This window comes from Herpailurus yagouaroundi, unplaced genomic scaffold (assembly GCF_014898765.1).
Source record: "Herpailurus yagouaroundi ecotype Mexico unplaced genomic scaffold, PumYag 140, whole genome shotgun sequence".
In the NCBI taxonomy this organism is placed as follows: domain Eukaryota; kingdom Metazoa; phylum Chordata; class Mammalia; order Carnivora; family Felidae; genus Herpailurus; species Herpailurus yagouaroundi.
Window position 1 is genome coordinate 78,882,092 of NW_024412395.1, and position 24,387 is coordinate 78,906,478.

Sequence of the window (24,387 nt, forward strand, 5' to 3'; positions counted from 1 at the left end):
GCCCCACCACTGACCAGCATGAACTTTGACCTGGGCAAATGGCCCACTCCACTCAAGCCTCAGAGGACTGTGCACTTCAGCAAACCTTCCTCAGAGAAGGCCAGTCTCTAATTGAAGGGACTAGCTGGAGTGGTCAATGCCATCTGAGCAGAGTACCATGAGGTCATCTCCATTTTTCCACACTAGGGTGCTCTCCAAACTTCTACCCCGATCCAAGGTGTGGGGTCAACCAGATGCCTTAAAATGTTTTGTGTTTTTTGTCTCTGCAATTGTCCCAGTCTGTGGTCAAAAAGGTTCTGGGAGGGCTACCTGGCCAGCAGATCATAGCCACTGAACTGTAAGGTATTCTTTTCACAGGATCACATGAGACTGGGCCACCAGAATGGTACTGGCTTGCTGATTTGGGGTGACTCTCTCTGATGTTGGCCACAGAACAAAATTAGGGCTTTGAACTCTTGATGGTAGACTGCCCACTCTTTAAACCTGTTATTCTCTCTTGAACTACATTTGTGGGCCCCACTTGGCTCTCGCTTATCTATATATGCTGACCATGGTGCCATCTGGTATATAGCACCCACATAGGGGAGAGGTGGTTCTACTGTCTTTTATTCTCTGCAACCCCCTCTGCTGTGGGCACCCAGGACTGTCCCCCTACCTCTTCTGTGGGCTCTGTGTCACTGGTTGGAAAGGTCCCCAGGTGTGTCTGTTCTTTGGTCCAAGAGCTTTTGAAGCTGTTGCTCCATAGCCCAATAAGCCCTTCTGAGTGGTACACTCTTCTGCCTCCAATGTATGTGATGATGCCTTGATCTCGAGGGCAAGTCTTAGTGAGGGACCAATGTTCCTTAAAGGACTTGGACTGCTCTTCTCATTCAGCCATAGGCTTCTTGCCTCTTTTCCTCTTTGGTGATGGTATCCTGGGCTACATCAAAATCAAAAGAGATACATTCTAGAAATTCAGCAATCATAGCCTAAGAGGAATATCATACTATGCTTCCATTATAACATTCTAAAAGGAAAATTTTACCTGACCAGAAAATAAATCATTGCTCACATTTTTGCTGCATACTCTGGGTAAGACTTGCATGTTTGGTCATCATCAATGAAGCACAGAAACGACCTTTGAGAGAGCCAGTGAGGCAAGTATGGGGGCAGGCTATATGACATGACATCGTAAGTGACTCTGTGACTGACATTAAATAGTTGGTGGTAGGGAACTGCAGAGGCCAAAGATCTGTATCGTTTTGATACAAACTGGCTCTAAAGAGCTGTATCATTGTGGGTAATAGTGGTATTTCTACCTCTTACTTGTGGTGAAAGATACAAAAACTCACCAGGACCTGCACATTTGACAGTAAAGAACATAATGAGATGGTTCCTGGACTTGAGCAGGAAAAGATGGCGTGTGGATATTATGAAGACTCTTCAGATATACTGACTGGACTGTAAAGAAATACGTAAGTGCCTTTTCTTTATCCATTATTCAAAATCCTCTTCATTAAATTACTATACCCCATACAGGCCCATGGGTTTTGTGATATATTTTTGTAATCAAATTACTTATATAGACAAAGTTCCCAGAAAAAATATTTTTACCTGGGCCCCACATCATCTCAGGGCAGCCAGGCCTCTGCCTCCTGTGGTGGGGGCGGGGCCACAAGCTTGCTTCTAATCCCCTTTGTCGCTCAGTGTGCTGAGTCTTAGGACATCCTGCAGGGCCCCTGGAGATGAGAACTGAGCCCCGGCCCTGCAGAGGAGCGTGCTGCCCTGTGCTCTCTCGTATCGGTGGAGAGTGGCCTGCCACCGTACTCACAGGGTTGGCTGATGGTCACAACTCATTGTATGGACTTGATCTGGGCTGGGGGGCTTTGAATTATTTGACAACTCATTCCACAAAGACACTTAGTTCTTGCTATGGACCAGGAAATGCGATCAGCACAGGACTTAACAAAGATGAGTAAGGCTTGCTTCACGTCCTCTAGGAGCTCCCAGGATAGTGGGAGACAGATCAATGAGCAGATGGGGCAACAAACCAGAAAGAGCAGTCAATGGACGTGTGGGGAGTACAGATGGAGCGAGGAGGGCTGTGGGTCCTGCACAGAGTGACACCTGAGGAGGCTTCACAGAAGTCTCTTAAACAAGTCTGTTTGGACTAAACTTTGAAAGATGTGTGGGTGGGGGTTGGGGGACCTCCTGGCCAGAGGATGGGATAAGAGGAAGAAAATGGGCCATTAAGCCATCAGGCATAGGCAAGCAGCCAAACAGGGTGGAGGGAAGCTGTAAGTAGGTTCTGTGTGGCTGGCGTGCAGGGAGGGGCTCAGTAAGGACAAAACTGGAGAGGCACAAAAGGCCAAGATTGAGGGCACTTAATATACCACACAGAGGTATCTGGGCTTTACACCATGGACAGTGGAGAATGACTGATTGAACTGAGTTTCAGAGGCACAGATGGTATTTTGTTTTAGAACTCTGTCTGGAAGAGGTACAGATTATGGTTTGGGGAGAAACTGAGGGCAGTGGAGAATTAGGAGGATGCCGCGGTGTGCGGTTCAGGACAGACAGAGAGGCTAAACCTGCAGCTGCTGGGGAGGGCAGGCAGGCCAGTGGCTGGGAACCCCACACCCATTTGGATGACTTGTGTGGTGGCAAGTATTAGGACAGCACATGTTACAAATGATTCTGCTGCAAGAAAACCTGACTGACAGTGGGTTCTTTTTCTCCCCAACAAGTGCAGACCTGGAGGACAGTTGGCATTGGTGGAGAGGCTGAGCACTTTCAGGGCTGGCGTTTTTGCCCTGGGTATCGTGTAAGCATTCAAGCAGCAAGAAAGGGGAAGGGGTCGCATGGGCAGTGACTGCCCCAGTTTCTTCCCATCCCAGCTGCCAGCTGCCTTCCCCCCTTCGCCAAGAGATGCAAGGCAGCAGGAAGCAGCCTCTGTAATATGGGGTGGCACAGGGAAGAGGTAAAGCAGGTCACCCCTGTCCATGCCTCTTGCCCAGGTCAAACTCACCCCAGGCTTTGCTGATATCCTGTTGGCCCCGTGCTCCGATTTGCTCCCCATAGAAGCTGAAATAGGAGGATGGAGGGGCGTGATGAGAGGTCTCATCCCCAGTTCAAGCAACAGAAGCTATAAGCAAGGAAGCTGAGCTGGCTTCCTCGTGGGGCCTGCATGAGGAGACCAAAATGACAGTATATTAATAATATCCACAATTGATCAAGCAATTTTCATTGGCCATGTCAGGCACCACTGAGTGGCTTATCTTTTTCCTCAGCTAATCTCATATTTGATATAGATATTACCATCCCATGTTTAATAAAAAAAAATTGAGGCTCGGGGTGCTTCCCTTGCCCAAGGCAACACCCAAATCTAGGCAACCCACCTGAATTTCCATATGTGGTCAGCCCCTTGGCAACAAGGGTACAACCTTGACCAGGGGAGGATCAGGGCTCAAAATTTATCAGGAACTGTGGCTTCAAAGTTGGGGGAAATGCTACTGACCAGGCCAAGATCCTTCCTGATGAATAACTTTCCTTTTAGCTCACAGCCCAACATCTGTATGTAGGAAGCCCTCTGTGTAGTTTAAGGGCAGAATGTTTTTCCCTTTTCCTTTACCTGCATCATGTGACTGATTACCCAAACTGCGTCCTGACCATTGGCTCCTTGGCCAGACTTGCACTAAGAGCGGTCCAGCCCCTGGAACGAAGTCTTGAACAATTCTTCCTTGGCTCCCACATCCATTGTCAGCTACCAGAGAATTGTTCTTGTTTGTTTTTCTGTTAAAGTCATCGCATTAACATTCACTCCCAACACTACCTCCATAACATTTCAACATGCTTAAAACCAGTAGAAATGTTGTTGATAATAATTATAGGAAGGCTGGAATAATGAGTACTTCTTGAAAGAAAACTATAAAAGGGGAGGCAAGAGATTTTTGCTCTCATTTTGGTAGGTCCTGAGTACTTTGGCAGACTGTTTGGTGGGATTAAATATAGCAAAGGTGGAGTACCGTGGCTTTGGAAGGAAAAGAAGGTGAGTGAGGCAGGGTCTCTTCCCTGGCAAAGCTGAAGAGCTCATTTACACCAGCAGCTGTGTCTCCTGGGTTCTGACTGGAATCATCCCAGGCACCCAGGCATTGCTCAAATTGTACGCTGAATAATTGCCCTTAAAAAATAGCAGCTGAATGTCTTTTCAAAGGAGATTATGGAATCTGTTCTGGCGCTCTTTAAATAAAGGACATTTGCTTATCTCCAGAATTGTTTTATTGGCTCTTCTGGAGGTGGGCATGTGATTTAGTGACCTTGTAAATTCCTCTGCAGCCCCTGGATTCCATAGTTCTGTTTCCTCCATAGCGGGTGAAAAGCAGCTGTAGCAAACCTCTTTGCCTTCTTTCTACTTTTCTATGCTGTCATCCTCCTCAGCTTTAGAGTGTATTGGTTCCCATGGAAACGGCAATGTCCTTGCTGTGGACCGAACTTAATCACAGCCAAAAGGGTGAAATAAAGTACATTTTTATCTTGGATTGAAATTTGTATCATGATTCATGCAATGGAAGACAGAAAGAAGAAGAAGGAAAACAGAAGGAAAGAAGGATAAGGGGAGGGGGGAGGAAAGAAGGAGGAAGAAGGGAGACGGTGGGGGTTGAAAATGATTCTGTGTGCATCTGCCTGAAAAAAAACTGTTGGAGCGGAGGCTGGCTGTTGAAAGGTACTGTGTCGTTTACTACGTGCCAGGCTGGGACTGTCCCAGCTCTTGCAAAGGCTCTGTAGGACCAGAGCTGCAGCTGGCCCTGCAGGCTGCTAGCCTGATGTGATCTGAGAGACACCTGTCCCAGAGTCTCTCCCCAAATGGCTGCTGTACCTGGACTTCCACCATGAGAGGTTAAGCTCCTTAGGAACATTTTTCGGTCATGACACAGGTCCCACTAAATGAGGGAAAAATTTAAGCTAAAAACAACTCATGTTTTTAGATGATATTTTGCTAGATCCCTTTCAAGCCCTAGCTATTATAATAGTTGAGGCACTGACGCTTAGTAAACAATAAAAGTCACAAGTCTCCAGAGAGACGCCCAACCTGTTCTTGCAGGTCCTCCGTCCTGCTGACCTTGTCACCTACTTCCTGCCATCTGAGTACCGACCCTATACATCCACCTGGGAGCAGGCCCAGGTTTGTGGATTTTGAGAGCTTATAGGATTTTGCACCCTCTTTAAGAAAAAGGATGCATCATTACAAATAAAAAGTTAGGCACAAGGTCTTGAAAAGGGCCCATGCAAATGAAGAGCTTAATCTTCATTAGCTTCATGGTAATTCATCTCTGCATCTATTATCCAAATTAATCTTTAAAACAACACCATGAAGTACATAATTATCTCCTTTAACAGGTAAGAAAACTGAGGGTCTATGAGAGTCATCAAACTTTACTAAAAATTTACAAAAAATTTACTAAATTCATGGACACCATTGTGATTCCTTGGGATTGGTAATTGGAATAGATCATCTGGGGGTGTCTCCACTAGTTTTTTGTTTTGTTGCATGAGCATCAGTTGTAACATGTTGAATCAATCTCACTTTTCCAAAATGTGACTTTCATTTCCCCTCTAAATCCAAGCCAGCTGATGGAATTGGATTTCAGCTGTGGTTGGAGGACTAGAGATGGTATCGTGTATCCCACTTGCAAATAATCGATCGGCTTCCTGCAATGCATTGCGTGCTCTTGCCACAGAACAGACACGGAAACTGAGACTGTCAATTGGATGGCTAGTTAATATCCACAGGAAATGTGTGTCTGGTGTTCCGGGACTGGAAATCAGGGCCCACCTGCAAAGCAACTGGATAGAGCAGTTTCTGGACGCCTCCTGTTTGCAATGAGTTACAGGAATCCTCTCAGATTGACAATGGAACCAGCCTTCCTTTTCTTTCTTTTATTAGTATTAGCAGTATTGTCTAATCTTCCATTTAAATCCAATCAACTTAAAATAGGTACATGCACAAATATCCTCACTTGCAGGTGTGAGGTATAGCTCCCTTGGTACTGTCTTCAAAATGGCAGAAACTCAGGTCAGAAGAGCTGAATGCTCTCCCACCTCATCCTCCCCAGAAAACCATAGTGAGCACATCGGAGGAGGGTAATTTAGCAGCATGTCTTCCAGAAGACCAGCTGCCACCCAAGAGAGAGCACGGGTGGTGAGAGGCAGGGCAGGGAGCCATCCAGGACAAAGTCACAGAGAATAGGATGGGAAGAGGAGGTGCCCTCCCCCAACAAGGGAGCCTGGGTGTGAGAGAGAGTTGGGACCTCTGACCTGAATCTGGATTTACATATTGTGGGAAGTATTTGCATCTGAGGCACAAACCTTCAGTCCAAATCTTTCCCAAGGGCTTTTGTATACAAAGTGCCATTCTTGGACCCATAAGATAGCACAAGTTTATTTTGAAATTGCCTAGTGCCGGGTACTAAACTAGATATTTTTATATCCATGATTAAATTTAATTGACCATCTAATTTATTCTCACGACACCATGAAGAAGGAGCAGTGGTAAGTAACCCCTTTTTACAGATAAGAAAACTGAGGTCACCAAGCTAGTCAGTGGTGCAGTCAGAGTTCATATCTAGTTCTATTTGACTCTAGAATAGTGCTCCAGACCTTGATGGCATTTGTGGAGGGCTAACCATGTACCAATCCCCGTGTTTGCAATTTACAGTCTCTCTCTCTCTTTTTAATGTTTACTTATTTTTGAGAGAGAGAGTGTGTGTGTGTGATCAGGGGAGGGACAGAGAGACATGGAGACACAGAATCCGAAGCAGGCTCCAGGCTCTGAGCTGTCAGCACAGAGCCTGATTTGGGGCTCGAACCTATGAACCGTGAGATCATGACTTGAGCCAAAGTCAGATGCTCATCAGACTGAGGCACCCAGGTGCCCCGTTACACAGTCTCTTTTTTGATCTCCACACTGATCTGTAGGGTATTTTATTCCTGTCTTCAATTACTTATAATTTAGTCTAGAGACAGGAGTGAGGTAAGTGGGAAAGAGATATGTATTTTTAAAACTCTAATACAAATCAGTAAAATAATAAGTGCAAAAGAAAGATGAAGAGTTTAACCAAGTCCATGGTTCTGGATTGTATTTATAAGGATAGTTTGCATTTTCAACCCATTAAGTTGAAGAAACAGGGGATTCGTCATGGAAGCATCCATATGAACAAAGGCAGGGGCATATTTAGGAGACGGAATGTGTAGGGACTATGGTTTGACTGAAGCATAGGTTATGTGTAAAGGATATTTGGCTGGGGAGGTGGGTTGGTAATGACCACCAGGTTGAAAATCCTCAATCAGGCAGACAGAGGGAGAAAGATGATCAGGTTGGAGCTAAACTTTAAAAAAAGAAGTTGCCACAGCATTTGTAGACCGGACCAGTGCGGTAGTTTGAACAAGCGGTAGCAAAGGTCTGAACTTGAACTTGGGTGGGAATAGGGAGGAGGTAAGGGAGAGTCATGCAAAAGACATGTCTGAAACATTGGATATTGCATTCTTACCTATGGGGAAAAGACTCACACCAGAACCCTATTCACTCTGCCACGAGTCTTTAATTGTGCCAGGATCCCCATGGAGAGCCAGAAAGTGTCTCTGGGGGAGATTATTTCTTCAAAGACATTGACTCCCTGGAGCGCCTGAAGCCTGCACAATACCACAGGGTGGCCCATCTGCTGTATTCACTATACACTGTTTTTCCCGCATCTGTGAGCCTGGAAGCTCAAGGTAGGGAAGAGAATGGGAGAGCAAAGAGCTTAAGAAATGGTTAGTGGGGCTGGCAGAAATGTTGGCTGTCATAGGACACAAAATCTGTATTTTGTAAGCATGATTGTTTTACAGATTTCTATATTTTCTTTGTTGTTTTCCCTTCATTCTCCTTTTGTGTTTTCTGTGGTGGTGCTTTCTCAAATGAAGTTCCTACTGATAATACCGCCTGTTTCAGCTACACTGGAAGGAAATAAGAAAAAGGGATTCTTTTGCACTTGGATCTGTATGTTAAAGGTGCAAGAGCAGGAAGGCTCAGGACAGGCTATGGGGCAGTCGGCGCCCCTAACTCCCGTGCTGTTCCAGGGTCAACTATAGTTGGTTTACAAGTCTGCTTTCTGAACCAGACCACGGACTCCTTGAATATAAAACTGAGTCTTCTTCACATTGGTATCCCTGTGTCCAGTAGTCATTTGTGAGCGCTCAAGAAATGTTTGAAGAATGAATGAACCCTGAAAACTGTCCCATGTGATGCCGTGTCTGCACGGTCCCAGCTTTTCCCTGCTGCAGAGATGTGTTAATCATCTGCACAGGAGAAATAGCATTGGTGTAGAGGGACATTATACTCACCGGGAAACAAATAAAGATGAAAAATATATTGACTGGTTAAGTGTAGGCTTCATTCAGAATCTCTAGGTTACAAGCTCCGAGCCCATTGATATTTCATGTTTATTTGTACATGGCAAAATCTAGCTTTCTGTTTTGAGACAAAATGTTTCTCACAAAGCTTTATTAAAATGTTCAAATAGTCTCCCAGACATCAAATCGCTCTCACAACACAACTCTTTAGTGTAAACAATCAGAAATGCAAGGATTAAATTCCCCTTCAAGTGTATGAGGGCTTAAAAAGAAAGAGCAACCATGCTTGACCAAATAAGCTCTGAGCTTTATTGAACCTCTTTTTCGATGGAAGCTCAAGACTGTCAGTCAACCAGAGACACATCTGGGGCCCGCCATGCTGACTGCAAGGAACCAGAGAAAGGGATGCGCCAGGACCTTGCAAGCCAAATATTTTCTTCTCCTTTATAATAAGGAAAAAAGCTCGAGTAGATGCCATTAGCATACCAGCTGGGCAGAGGACTCATTTTTCTTTTTCAAACAACTAGAGCTAAAAGGCCAGACCTCCTGGTTATCAGTATATGATTCCCATTGACATGGGAAAGGGTGAGCAGTTATTTTGTGTGTTGTTGTTTTATTTTTAAATACACCATAGTCTGGGAGTCTAAAATGGGGCACAGCAGGGAAGAAACAGCTACACCTGCTTTCTCAGAAATGCAACAGTGCATACACACGAAGGGCATGAGTTGTCACCATTATGTTGTTGTCACTGTTTCCCTTAAAGTGCACAATTGAAAGCAAACAATCGGGAAATCAGAGGACAACTTTTCTTGAGAATCTCCCCTTCTGAGGGTCTAGACTGCTCTTGCCTGTGTGCACAATAGATTCACTAACAAAGAAATTTTTGAAAGCACAGCACATATGCTCATATGTACATTTGGAAAACCACATAGGGTTTTTCTACATTTTAGCTTACACTCAGAGGCTGAAGCTGTCATAAGGAAAGGGAAAAGGCTGCTTTCAAGCATGAATCATTTTTCACAGACTCCATTAAAATAAAATAAACTTCTTTGCTCGTTAGTGAAAGGCAGTGGGGGAGGGTGGGGACAGAAGTTCTGATTCTCCCTCCTGTGCTGAAGATAATGAAACATGGTTCCATTCTTGCCGTTTCCAAGAGGTGGAAGACAACACATCCATTCTAAAGATCGATCAAATGAAGCCTGAGGTAGCCCAGAGACTCGAGTCAACGGCAGAAATGTGGAGAGAATTTAGGTTTTCGGATTCCAAGGCCATACTCCGTCCCCTAGGTTTAGGGGTGCTTCTAGAAAATGTCATCAAACTGGAAGGTTCAATAGTTAGACTTACACATTTTAAGGAAGATTCTCCTCTCAGACATCTGAAATATACCACAGTATCAAGTCTCTAATTATAACTTGTCTTTCTCCCGACAAGTTTAACAATATATTTTAAATGGTTTGGGTGCCCCCTTTTAAATTTTGAAATATTTTTGACCCATCAAGAAATAATATAAAAACATCTGTGTATCTACCATCCAGCTTAAGAAATAAGCTTTTCAAAATATAGTTGCAGCTCCCTTTGATATCGAGACTCACACCAGTGACAATTCTCTGGAATTTGATATTTATCATTTGCATTTATTTAACAGACACAGATACTCTGACAGGCACTGTTCTAAGTACTTTACAAATATTAACTCATTGTTAATCCTTATAACAACCCAATGAGTTGGATACCACAATCATCCTTTCTTAACAAATGACAAAACTGTGATACAGAGGAGCTAAGTAACTTGTCTAAAGTCACACAGCTACCAAATTATGGAGCCAGGATACAAATCTGGGAGATGGGATCTAGAGTCTATGCTGTTATTAACAAACAAAACATACTACTACTATCCCCAAACAAAACATACTACTACGTCAGCAGCATCGTGATGCCATTATTATACAGTATGTATGCTTTTGAGGTTTTTCCTCTTGCTAGAAGATTCATCCACTTGGCTGCAGGTAATTCTAGCTCACCCATTTTCATTGCTGATTATCGCATTATGGTGTGAACACAGGGAATTATGCATTTTAATATCAATGAACATTTAAGTTTTCCAGAATGTTTTTCCATTACAAACACTGCTGTTATGAACATTTCTGGGCATGGTTTCTGTGCACACATGCTTTTTTGTTTTCCCCTTCTACAGGGTATGTGCCTAAGAGGAAAACTACTGGGTCAAAGGGTACATTAAACTTCAGGTATACCATGTACTGCCAGATTATTTTCCAAAGGGGTTGCACTAATTCACACCCTTTCACTAGATGAGTTTCCATTTTCCACATTATTGCCAAAACCAGGTATTTTCTGAAAACTATCTATTTGGGGATTAGGTATTTTAGACTTCTTACATTCTTGTCATCTTGTTTTAATTTGCATTTCCTTGATTACCGCTTAGGTAGTAGGGCCTTGTAAGCAGGCTCTTCTGAGCATTGCCTGTTCTTTTACTTATTTATTTATTTTTTCCAGTAATCTCTATGCCCAAACTCACGACCCTGAGATCAAGAGTCACATGCTCACTGACTGAGCCAGCCAGACCCTCCTGCCTGTTCATGGTTTTTGTTTTTTGTTTTTTTTTAATCACTTTCCTCTTCAGCTGTTTTATTCTTATTAATTCATAGGAGTTCTTTGTGTATTCTGCCTAATAACCAATGTCTATAATATTCATTAGAAAATTTTTTCTCAAAGTGTTTTTTAATGGACATAATGGATATGGGTGCCAAAGAGACTAAAATACCTAGAAAAAGAATTTTTAGGTCATATGGTAGGTTTATGTTTAACTTTATCAGAAACTTCCAGACAGGTTTCCAAATTGGTTGTAATATTTTAAACTCCTGCCAGAAAGGTAGAAGCATTCTAGATGTTTCACATTCTTGTCAACATTTAGCATGGTCAGTCTTTTTTAATATATATTTTTTTAATATTTAAAAAGAGAGAGAGAGAGAGAGGAAGAGAGAGAGAGGGACACAATCCAAAGCAGGCTTCAGGCTCTGAGCTGTCAGCACAAAGCCCAACATGGGGTCCAAACCCACGAACCACAAGATCATGACCTGAGCCAAAGTCAGACACTTAACCGACTGAGCCACCCAGCGCCCCTTATCATGGTCAGTCTTTTTTATGTCAGCCATTCTAGTGGGTGTGCAGTGATATCTCATTGTAGTTTCATTTGAATTGTCCTGGTCATTTATGGTGTTGAGCACTTTTCATTTGTTTCCTGGCCACTGTGCATCTACCTGGTGAAATGCCTGTTCAGATATTAGGTTATGTGTGTTTTTATTATTCACTCGTGGGAATTGTAGTTGTCTTTATATATTCTAGATACAAGTTCTTTGTAAGATATATGTATTGCAAAGATTTTATCCCAATGTGTAGCTTACCTACTTATTTTTTAACAACGTCTTTTGAAAGTTTCCATTACTCCATTTTATCAGTCTTTTTTTTTTTTTTAATTGTCAGGTATTTCCAGAAGTTCTAAATCTTTCCTTATTTCTAAGTGTGTATATATTCTCCTAGAAACTTTGAAGTTTTAGCTTTTATGTTAAAGGTGTTATGGTGCTTTAGCATCTTGGTCAAAAGTCAACAAGTCATATAAACATAAGTCTATTTCTGGTCTCTCTATTTGGCTCCATTAATCTATTTGTCTACCTTTGCAGGAATACCACACTGTCTTAATTTCTTCAACTTATATTAAGTCTTGTAATCAAATAGCTTAAGTCTTCCACTTTTGTTCTTCTTTGTTAAGATTGTTTGGGCTATTCTAGGTCTTTTGCATTTCCACATAAATTTTAGAGTTTTTTTGATTTCTACAAAAATCTTGCTGAAATGTTGACTGTTATCGAATTGAATCTACAGATCAATTTGGTAAAAAGTAACATTTAACAATATTGAGATTTCTGATGCATGAACATGGTATACTTCTCCATCTAGTTAGGTCTGCTTTCATTTATCTCAGTAATGGTTTGTAGTTTTCATTGCAGAAGTCTTAAATATATTTCATAAAATTTGTCCCTAGGTATTTTGTATTTTTAATGATATAGTAAATGGTGTTTTTAAAATGTCATTTTCGAGTTGTTTGTTGCTAGAATATAGAAATACAATTGAATTTTATATAGTGACTTGCATATAGTAGACAGCTTCTTATAACCCCCAGTGATGATCCCCTCTTCCGGTATTCATATGGTTGTATCATCCCCTCACTCTATGTGTGGGCTGGACCTAGTATCTATTTCTAACACATAGAACACAGCAAAAGAGATGGGATTTAGGTTACAAAAAGACTGACTTTTGTGTTGCTAATTCTAGCTTGCTTTAATTTGCTTTCTTGCTCTCATGGAAGTCAGCTGCTCTGCTGGGATATGTTCAATGGAGACGATTGTATGGTAAGGAACGAGGGAGGTCTCTAAACATTACCAGCAGAAAAATGGCAGCCTTCACAGTGCATAAGGAACTAAATCCTGCCAGCAACCATACAAGTGAGATTGCAAGTGTATCTCTTTCACGTAACTTGTGCCTCAACTTTTGACCCCAAGAAATCATGAAATACTAGATGTTTTTTGTTTTATGTTGCTAATTTTGAGGTAATGTTATGCAACAATAGATAATGAATATGCCACAAACTTCCTAAACTCACTTATTAGCTCTAATAATATTTTTTGCAGACTCTAAGATTTTCTACATACAAAATTAAGTTTAATTAAAAGTTTCATTATGTACTTTCCAATCCATATTCTTTTTTTTTTTTTTTTTTTTGGTCTGTTTTGTTTTATTGCATTGACTAGGAACTGAAGTACAATGTTGAATAGAAGTGATGATATTGACTATCCTTGCCTTGTTCCCCATTTTAGGAGAAATGTATTCAACTAAGTGTGATGTTGGCTGTAGGTTCTTTGTAGATGTCTTCCATCAATTGAGGAAGTTCTCTCTGATCCTAGTTTTCTAAGGGTTTCATCAAGAGCAGATAATGAATTGTTTCCAGTGTTTTCTCTGCATTTATTAATATGATCATATTATATTAATTTGATGATTTACATTAATTGATTTTAGAATATTAAACCAACCATGCATTCCTGGCAGAAACCTAATTTCATCATAAAGTATCATCCTCTTTACACATTGCAGGATTAAATTTGCTAATATTTAGCTAGGGATATTTGCATTAATATTCATGAAAGATATTGTTTCTTCTTTTAATGTCTTTTACTGGTTTTGTTATCAGGGTTATACTGACCTCATAAAGTGTTTTGGGAAGTGTTTTCTCCTCTCTATATCATAAAAACATAAATTAAAAAAACCAAACAGTAAAGCAATCTGGATCTAGTGTTCATTTGTTTTCAATTTATTAATTTAAGTTGAAGTTATTAATATGCTTTTCATTACAAATTAAGTCTAATGGGTACATATAGGGCTGCTCAAATTTTCTATTTCTTCTTGTATGCATTTTGGTGACTTTTTTTCTTTCAAGGAATTTTTACATTTTGTATAAGTTGTCAAATGTTTTGGACAAATTTTTTCATAATATCCTCTTGATGTCATTTTAATGTTATATGATCTATAATGTTGTTCTTTTATTCTCAATATTGGTAATTTTTGTTTGGGTTTTTTTTTCCCCAGTCGAGTTATGGGCTTATCAGTTTTATTAATCTTTCAAGGAACTAACTTTCTATTTAATTGATTTTTCTCAATTATCAGCTTTTTATTTTGTTTCTGCCTTTATCTTTAGTAATTCATTCCTCCTGATTATTTCGAGTTTAATTTGCTTTTGTTTTTTAGCTTAGCTTCCTAAGTTGGTACTTTGATCATTATTTTATTTATTTTTTTTTTTAATTTTTTTTCCAACGTTTTTTATTTATTTTTGGGACAGAGAGAGACAGAGCATGAACGGGGGAGGGGCAGAGAGAGAGGGAGACACAGAATCGGAAACAGGCTCCAGGCTCCGAGCCATCAGCCCAGAGCCTGACGCGGGGCTCGAACTCACAGACCGTGAGATCGTGACCTGGCTGAAGTCGGACGCTTAACCAACTGCGCCACCCAGGCGCCCCTGATCATTATTTTTAATAGTTTACCCTTTTCAAATAAAAGTATGAACTACAAATTTCCTTTAAGCATTGCTACAATGCAGACTTTTGTATGCTGAATTTTTATTATCATTCAGTTAAAAATATTTTTCTGATTCTTCTTCACATTTTTTTCTACCCCAATTTATCTCTTTTCTCCTCCTAATGTTGTCCGATATTATAAGCCTTTTTTTTTTTTTTTTCTTTTCTGGGCTTTAGTTTGTATAGATTCTACTGCCTGTCTTCAAATTCACTATTTCAGTAGTGTCTAATCTATTAATAATAATATTAAATCAATAAATGATTTTGGATATTATATTTTTCAGTTCTATAATTCCTATCAACTCCTTTTTTTATAAATTTTCTTTCTCTATTGAAATTCCCTATTTATTCCTTTAATGTGTGTATGTTGTCTTTTAAATCCTTGGACATATTTATAAAGTATTTTTCTATGACTTCCATCATCCCAATAATTTCTGGGTCTGTTTCTATTGCTTGATTTTCTTTCTGGTTAAGGATGCCATTTTCTTTTGCATATCTTCAGTACATTAGATATTAGACATTGTGAATGTTACACTGTTGAATGCAAGAATTTGCCTTGTTTTTAAGGGTGCTCGACTGGGGAGGGCAGGTATTTAGTTACTTATGAATCTGCTTCATATTTTTAAAGCTTATCTTTAAACTGTGTTAGAATGGGTCTGGTGTAGCTAGGGCCACTTGAGCTCCTTTGCAGGATCTCTACCAAATGCCCTGTGGGTTCAGTGAGGTCTCTCTGTTCTGGCTGGTTTGGATATCAAATGCCTCCCAATCTTTGTGAGCGCCACTAATTGTTCAGTTCATTAGTTGGTCCACTCGTATTGCTTTCTTCCCGGGTCATCTTTTTTTGCCTGGCTTGTGGAGTCTTGCTCTATGAACAGCTCAGTATTTGGTCAAAGACCCAGAGAAGCTCCTGTTTAGACTTCTTTTTCTGTTTAGCTCCCTCTTCTTTGTATACTGCTCTGTAAATTCTAGCTCACCTCAAAAGCCCTGAGTTCCAATGTCTATCTCCTGTATTCAGCAAGACTACTGTGCTGTTTGACCTTGCTCTCTATACCACAGTCTGCAAAGTGCCTCCAGGTAAATAGCCAAGTTGATCATGGGGTGATCATCTCATTTCGTTCTCTTCTCTCAGGGACTGTGGTCATATGTTATTTTAAAAAAATTTTTTTTAAACGTTTTTATTTATTTTTGAGACACAGAGAGACAGAGCATGAACGGGGGAGGGTCAGAGAGAGGGAGACACAGAATCTGAAACAGGCTCCAGGCTCTGAGCTGTCAGCACAGAGCCCGACGCGGGGCTCGAACTCACGGACCGTGAGATCATGACCTGAGCCGAAGTCGGACACTCAACCGACCGAGCCACCCAGGCGCCCCCATATGTTATTTTTATTCAACATCTGAAAACAGTTATTAATATATTTAACCTAGTTTTATAGTTGTTTGCAATAAAAAGAGCTAATTACTTCATCATGGCCCAAGAGTTTTTACTTTTTAATCATAAATATGTTTTAAATGTTATTGAATGGAGTTTTTTCACCTATCAAGGTTGTCTTGTGACTTTTCTTCAATTTGTTATGGTGGTGAGTTACTTTAATAACTTTTCTAATGATAAAATGTCCTCATATGCCTAGGATAAACTCAACTTGATAATGATGTTTTATTTTTTTAATACTTGCTTGATTTGTTTTGCCAATGTTTTGTTTAGGATGTTTATTCAAGAATGAGATCAGCCTCTATACTTTCATCCTCATACTGTCTTGGATTTTGGTAATCAAGATTATGCTATTCTTTAAAAGACTCCCGGGGGGGAGGGGGTGTTCATTTCCTTTTAGTGTTGTAATAATTTATTAGAAACTCAGTGACTTAACACAACACAAATTTTTTATCCTACAGTTCTGGAGACCACAAGTCTAAAATGAGTTTCACTGGGCCAACAGTAAGCTGTCAGTATGTCCATGCTCACTCCACAGGCTCGAGGAAAGAATCCGTTTTATTACCTTTTCTATCTTCTAGAGGCTACCTGCATTCCTTGACTCATGGTCTCCTTCCAGCCAGCAATCACATCACTCTGACCTCTGTTGTCAGTCACTTCTTCTTTCACTCTGGTTTTTCTACTTTTATTCACTTATAAGTACTTTAAATTATATTGGATTTACATTGGAACTACATAATCCAGGATAATCTCTCATAATCCTCAATTTAATCACACCTGCAAAGTTCCTTTGCCATGTGAGACAAATATTCGTAGGTTCCAGTAGTTAGGACATGGATATCTTTGGTGGCGGGCATTCTGTCTACCACAAAAACAGAACATTCCCCAGTTTTCTTTTCTTTGAAAAATCTTATGGAAAATTTGGATGATCTATTCCTTGAATATTTGATAACATTTATCTGTCAAATTATATGGGACATGTTTATGGATAACTTTTTAAAAGAAACATAGCCAAAATGTATGTGTGTGTGTATGTATGTTTCAAAATAACCATAAGAAAATTATTACTAAGAATACAATTATTACTTTTAAGTATTTCTAACCATAGGACATATCTTTCCATGGTATACATATATACCATCTTCCACCAAAATACAATGTTTTAAAATCTCTTTAAATAATTTTTTTCTATGTAATTAAACCACCAACTAAAGATATAGTTGGGTTCTTTTGTCTTTTTATATTTCAGAATTCTTATAATTTTGATTTAATTTTGCCTTGTAGGGGCACCTGGGTGGCTCAGTTGGTTAAGCATCTGACTTCAGTTCAGGTCATGACCTCGAGGTTCCTGAGTTCAAGCCCTGCATTGGGCTCTGTGCTGACAGCTCAGAGCCTGGAGCCTGCTTTGGATTCTGTGTCTCCTTCTCTCTCTCTGCCCCTCCCCCATTCACACTCTGTCTCTCTCTCTTTCAAACATAAAAAATAAAAACATTTAAAAAGTTAAAAAAATAATTTTGCCTTATAATATGTAAACATTTGTATTGTTCCAATATCAACCAATATAAAACAGGATTTATTCAGATAAGTCTAGCTTCCTGACCGGTCCCCTAACCTTATTTCCTTCTTCACCATGTAAGTAATCATTTTCATCAGTTTTTTTGGTTTATTATTCCAGGGTTCTATTTTTAATGTTAGCAGTTATGTATATGTATGCATGTATGTATATTAGTTCATAATTATAGAAGTATATGTGATTATATGTATTTTTTTTTTACATAAAAGATTGCATGGTAAACACAGTGCTCTAAATTTTACTTTTCTTACTTTTTTCTTACTAACACTATATTTTGGAGACCACTTCATCACTATAGGCAGAGAACTCCCTTAAGATTTTTTTTATAACCTCATCGGACTCATTGTGTGCATGTACCATGTTTTTTTCTTTTCAAATAATTCCGTATCTTTGGACATTTGAGTTATCATAGTTTTGTTTTGTTTTGTTTTTTAACAACTGACAATCAGTTTATTAAAAAACTTGATTTAAGCATCTTTGCTTTGATGGTGACTTCAGCCTCAACTCCTGGCTCAATACTGATGGAAGTAATCTGTTTAACAATATCAGAAAGACCGTGCAGATCAATGAGTCACTTGTGAATCCTTGTCTAAAAATGATTCCAGGTCTTAAAACCTTTATCACAAGGAGTTTTTCTTGTACTGATTCTTGGAGTCTTTAGGCATCCAAACTGGTCCTTTCACTTTGAGATTCTTTTCCTTTGCACCTCTGATCAAGTCAGCACATACCTTCTCTAAAGATTTTACACTGTGTCTTGTTAGAGTAATTCTAATTTGATGAATCGCCACCTCTGGTGCCATGGGTGTCTTTCCAGGGTCTTTAAAAGTCATGGCTGCAGTGCAAGGTCCTGGCTGACTTGTTCCTGGGGGAGAGTGAACAGCGGGGAGTCAGGAGCAGGAGCAGGTCTTCAAAGCTCTGTTGTAGCTGTGGCCCCCGTCCGTCCTCAAAGTGGTGAGTTACTTTAGTTTTTGTCTAATAGTTACTCAACAAAAAACTTTAGGCATATGTTATTTTATATTTTTCTAGTGTATTTTTGTTTCTTAATTTTTTTTTGAGGTTTATTTATTTTGACAGAGAGAGAGAGAGAGAGAGAGAATCCGAAGTAGGCCCCATGCTGTCAGATCTCACCAACTGCAAGATTATGACCTGAGCCAAAATCAAGAGTTGGATGCTTGACTGACTGAGCCACCCAGGCCCCCTGCTAGTGAATTTTTAGTATAGCTTCCTAGAAGTGGGACCACTGGTTCAAAGAGTTAGTACTTTCCTGTACATCCACAGAATCATCACAGAATATCTTGTCAAGTTTTTTGGATCATTGTCAGTATGATAGGTAAGAAATGGCTTTGCAGTATACTTGTTGAGCATCTTTCCCTAGGTTTTTTACAGTTCCTTTTTGTGTTTTATTTAAGATGGATAAAAGTATAGGGGTGCCTGGGTGGCTCAGTTGGTTGGGTGTCTGACTTCGGCTCAGGTCATGATCTCACGTTTTGTGAGTTTGAGCCCCACATAAGGCTCTGTGCTGACAGCCTGAAGCCTGCTTTGGATTCTGTGTCTCCCTGTCTCTCTGCTCCTCCCCTGTTCATGCTCTCTCTCTCTCTCTCTCTCAAAAAAAAAAAAAAAAAGATGGATAGAAGTATTATCTATACTTTTCTATAGGGCTAATGGCATTTTCCTTTAGTTTTTAGATATTAGATATCAACAACTTTTTGTGATATAGATTGCTAATATTTTTTTAATTTGTCTTTTCCCCTCAAAATATCAAGTCTCATTCTTCTACCTAACTTCTTTTAATTTTTTAGTTGGACTTACTTTCTTTTGCCACCTACCAGTAATCATCAAGGCAACACTTCCATTAACTTTTAGTTCCCCTACTTAAACAGAGGCTCTTGAAAATTACTGTTTTATTATAAAATAATGTATACCTAGAGTAAAAAATACAGAGAGACATTCTTCTGCAATTCTGTTATCCAAACATAAATATTAATACTTTAAAGTATGTGTTCCTATTTTCAAAATATAGTTTTACAATGGTAGATACATGTCATTATATATTTGTCAAGACCCATAGAATGTACCATAATGTACCGTAGAATGTACCAAGAGTAAACCATAATGTACATTATGGACTTTGGCTGATAATGATGTATCAGTGTAGGCTCATAGATTATAACAAATATACCACTGTGGTTCAAGATGTTGAGTGGAGGAGGCTTTGTGTATGTGAGGGCAGGGGGTATATGTGAACACTGTACTGTCAGCTCAGTTTTGCTGTGAAAATTGCTCTAAAAAATAGCATATTAAATTTCAAAAATATACGTATGTTGTTTTATGTAATATTCATATACTGTTATGGGCAATCTGCCATTTTCATTTAATAATGCTTTGTGTTGTATAGGATTCTATTTTATTGTTTTTTCCACTTAGTTTTTATCTTTTACATTGCAATTGAACGTCCTTATAACCAAGTCCATGATATTTCCTAGTAAAAGTTCATAGAAATGAAATAATTGCTCAAAAGAAATGCACATTTTAAATGCTTGTGATATTTATCATCATCTCTCATAAGGGCATAATAGATATTTGTTAACTGAATGAATGAAAACTGGTAGCTTTTTGTGAGGAGGGAGGAAGTGAAGAGTCAGGACAGCTGGCTTTCACTTATGAGGGCACCTGGTACTGAAGAGACAGTGGAAGAGTGAAATTGCAAACATTTTTCAAACCACACCCTACCATCCCATCTCCCAAAGACACCTGGCTTTTCTCCAAGGGGGAGAATCTCAAATGTTAGGCAGCTGTGGAAATGCTTGTGTTATACCCTTCCCCCACTGAGCCTCACTGCCTTATGGGACTTGTGATTCTGTGACAGAGAATATAATGAAGAAGCAAGGCAAGTATATTTGACTTTCTGAGGCAGGAGATTCAACTAGAGAATTTCAGATTTTCAAAATGAGGGTCAAATTAGAAGGGGCTTGGTTATCTCTGAGCCTGCATGGGGCAGAAGGAGCTGAGGTTTCGGGCAGAGCTATGTCTGGGCTCACTTCTTGGTTCTGCTACTAACTGTCTTTGTGGACGTGGCCACTGGACTCTTTCTGGGTCTCAGTGATGTCAGCTGTTCCAATCAGCTTGTGAGGACAGAGGGAGTATAGAAGTACCCCTTATCCACGGTTTCACTCTCTGCGGTTTCAGTTACCTTCAGTCAACTGTGGTCTGCAAATATTAAATGGAAAACTCCAGAAATAAACAATTCATATGTTTTAAATTTCATGCCATTCTAAGTAGCATGATGAAATCTCATACCATCCCACCAGGGATGTGAGTCGTACCTTTGTCCCACGTATCCACACCATACACACTACCTGCTCATTAGTCGCTTAGTGGTCATCTTGGTTATCAGACCACCCACCTGGGTATTGCAGTACTTGTGTTCAAATACCCCTTATTTTACTTAATAATAACCCCAAAGCACAAGAGTAGTAATGTTGGCAATTCATGGCCAAGGAGAAGCCATGAAGAGCTTTCTTTGAGTGAAAAGATGGCAGTTCTCAACTTTAGGAAGAAAAAGCAATCGTATGCTTAGGTAGCTAAGATCTACAGTAAGAATGAATTGTGTGTGCTAGTTTTATTGTTGTTGATCTCTTATTATGCCTAGTTTATAAATTAAACTTTACCATAGGTATGTACGTATAGGAAAAAACATACTACGTATAGGGTTTGGTGTTATCAGAGGTTTCAAGCATCCACTGGGGGTCCAGGAACATATCCCCCACAGATAGGTATGTGTGTCCAGGGCTTAGCACATCTGTTGCATAGTGAACGTTCACTAAATATGTGATCCCTCCTCCTTTCTGTAACCAGAGTGCCTGATGATATGGACGAGCTGAGGTGTGATGTTCTTTTTCACGGTATACCCCATTTGCAGTTCCCTACATATAAAAACCCTGGTTAGGAGCAACCTGTCCACAGAATGACAGTATCAGCCATCCTCTTTCATCTCTGCCACCAAACCCTCGATACTACTTTTGTGGGACTCTCTTCCCTGGCCTAATCCAAGCTCTCCCATTCGGGGCACCAAAGATGTGCTGCCCCTTCATGGATATCAGCTGCCATCACTGCTCTCTGCACCTCCTACCTGCCAGTATCGCCAGACTCCCACACCCCCTCTGCCCAGGAGAGTACCAACCCCACACCCTCTAAAAACTGAACCCAAATCCCTTTTCCTTTGTCCCTGGATCAGCTGGGCATTCAGATGGTATTCCCAGTTTGAGCTCCAAGAGTGTTCTCGAGATCATGTGTCTACAAGTAGTGGGGAAGTTGATCCCACTGGCCCCTGCCTTATTTTGTGACACGCAAGTTGACACAATAAGAAGCCGCTTTAACCATGAAATACGTGGTTCCTAGTTCCTGTTCTGCCACAGTCTAGCTGGGGCCCTTAAGCCTAGTCATTTCACCTCCCTATGCCCCAGTTTCTGTAGATGTAAAAAAGAAGAGGTCAGATTAATTAATAATTCCTCTAGTTGGGCATTCATCATTTCCCTATGCTATTCTTTTATATGATGGGGAGAAAATAGTGGCATATGTGTGATCACAGTCTCAACTCTTGGGCTTCTAGTGTTGTAGAAACACAAGTGCATCAAATCCCTTAGCCCTTGGGGTGACCCAGCAAAGCCTCAATTACTTGTCAATGACAGACCCGAGGTTTCTTTCACATAACACGATGTGGTGATGGGAATAACAAGCAACTCAGCTTTCACACATTGCCCAGGATCGTCTCATTTCATCCTCATGACAAGCCTGTGAGGCTGGTTTTGTTCCATGTAATACATAAGGAGAATGAGGCCTAGTGGGATTACATACCCCATAAGGTTACCTACTTAGTAAATGTGGTCTGACTTCAGAGCCCATGCTTTCTGCCTTGGTGTGTGCTACTCAGTGATTTCCAAGCTCTCTTTCATCTTTATGATCCTAAACAGACTTTTTGGGCACTAGCCTGGGAACCCTTTCTGGTGGTGTTTTGATGGGTGAGCATGTTTAGATGGCCTAACAATTGACTTTCACATAAAAGGTTTAAAAAAAAATACAATCCAACTAAAATATAACCTGTGGGTATGGGTGTAAAAAACCAACAAATCAAGCTTTGTTATGTTTAGCTACACTCACAGCTACCATTTCTGCTCTCCCGCCTGCTTACTTTCTCAGCTCTCAACCATATCATCTCCATCACTCAGCCACTCTTGACTCCTATAGCCATGGGGAAACACCCTCCCTGCATCCCCACCCACTCTGCACACACTGTCAGGCATCACAACTGAGCTGTTCTTCTTTAAAATTGCCTCCAAGGGGTGCCTGGGTGGCTCAGTTGGTGAAGCATCAGGCTCTAGATTTTGGCTCAGGTCATGATCTCACAGTGGTGAGATCGAGTCCCAAGTGGGGCTCCGTGCTGGGCGTGGAGCCTGATTAAGATTCTCTTTCTCCTTCTCCCCTCCCCCGCTCTCACTCTTACTTTCTCTCTCTCTCTCTGAAAAAAAAATTACCTCCAAAACCTGTCCTGTCTTCCCAGGCTTCACTGCTGCCCCTCACACCTCCCCCATGGCAGCAGCTTTCCAGGTCCTGTGCTGTCCTTCCAGCTGGCCAGGGAGTGTGATTAGGGCATATCAAATGGACAGCAAGAACCAGGTCAAGAGTAAGGGATAGGTTTCCTGAGACCTGAAGCCCTAGCAACCTCCAAGACTGTGCAGAGAGAGGTCAGTGCAAAAGTGATGCCAAATCCAGGGTGTCAGCAATGCAAGCAACTATCTCACCTTGAACAAAGACAAGGGGAACTTTCCAGAACTGCCTCAGAACAGAGGAAATGATGTTCTGACCATCCTGGAGAGAAGAAATGTGTTGGGAGGATTTGAGTAGCTCTCTGCCTCTGACATTGGTGCAAGCCAACCCCATCTCAGGAAAGATGCCCTTCTGGGCCCTTCTGGGCATGCTCATCCAACATAGATTTGGGGCAAGGAAAAAGGGCTGGGAACAATCAGAAAGGGGGATCTGAGGACTTTGCTATCCTTCAAATCTAGAATCCCAGAAGCCTTACTCCCTTTCAGTTTCTGCCTTGAGCCCTGCAAGATTGCTTATTGCATGTCTTTTAATCCCTGCCCCCTTCCGAGAATGACTTTGAGAGCCTCTCTCTATTCCTTGCTATCAAACATAAGGAGCCCTTCACCTCCCAGCACTCGAACCAGTATTACAGCTCTTTGGGGCTGTGGGGTTTGTGGAGAATGGATTCCCAAACAGCTGCAGGGCAACTACAGCCTCTTAGCAGACTGCCTAGCACATAGAAAATTTGTTGAACTAAATTACTGAAACAAGGCAGGCAGAAGGATTGCATTTAAAACACCCTGGAGCATATGTTCCCATGAGGTACTGGGACTGCAGGCTTCACGGAAACAGCAGCAGCCAACATCTCAACCTGGCAATCAGAAAAGAAGATGTTGAGGGGACCCAGAGGTCACAAAACAGAGATACATAGAAGTCCTATAGACTGAGGACTTGTGAGTCAGAATTAAGCCTTCTCAGGCACGCCCCCAAATCCTAGCGATTCAGAACTGACAAATTCAAGGCTCCCACGTGACCATTCCCCACCCACCGCTTGCCCCAAACGTTAATTGTGCACAAGTCTCTGTCACGGAGCCTGTAAACGGCCTTAGGATCCTTCTCAACACAGTACTTCAGGAAGCCATTAAAATCAAAAGGTCGGCAGTTGGGATAAAACTTATCTGCCACCCTTATGTATCATGTCTCTCTCTTCAAAGGGGAGGAAACTGAGCTAATGACGTTTACTGAATTCTCCATTCCCCTTGATTATTTAGTAAAAGAATTCAAAGTAGCACATA

The 24,387-nt window shown here is 40.8% G+C and overlaps 1 long non-coding RNA gene across 1 annotated transcript; it reads right to left on the reverse strand.

Moving 5' to 3' along the window:
• Nucleotides 1-615: 615 nt before the first annotated feature.
• On the reverse strand, nt 616-22,753 carry LOC121030892 (uncharacterized). Its single transcript, XR_005790455.1, has 4 exons — nt 21,897-22,753; nt 18,238-18,371; nt 3,008-3,162; nt 616-919 (listed from the first exon to the last, which is right to left on the reverse strand). It is a non-coding gene; the product is annotated as an uncharacterized LOC121030892 (long non-coding RNA).
• Nucleotides 22,754-24,387: the final 1,634 nt, after the last annotated feature.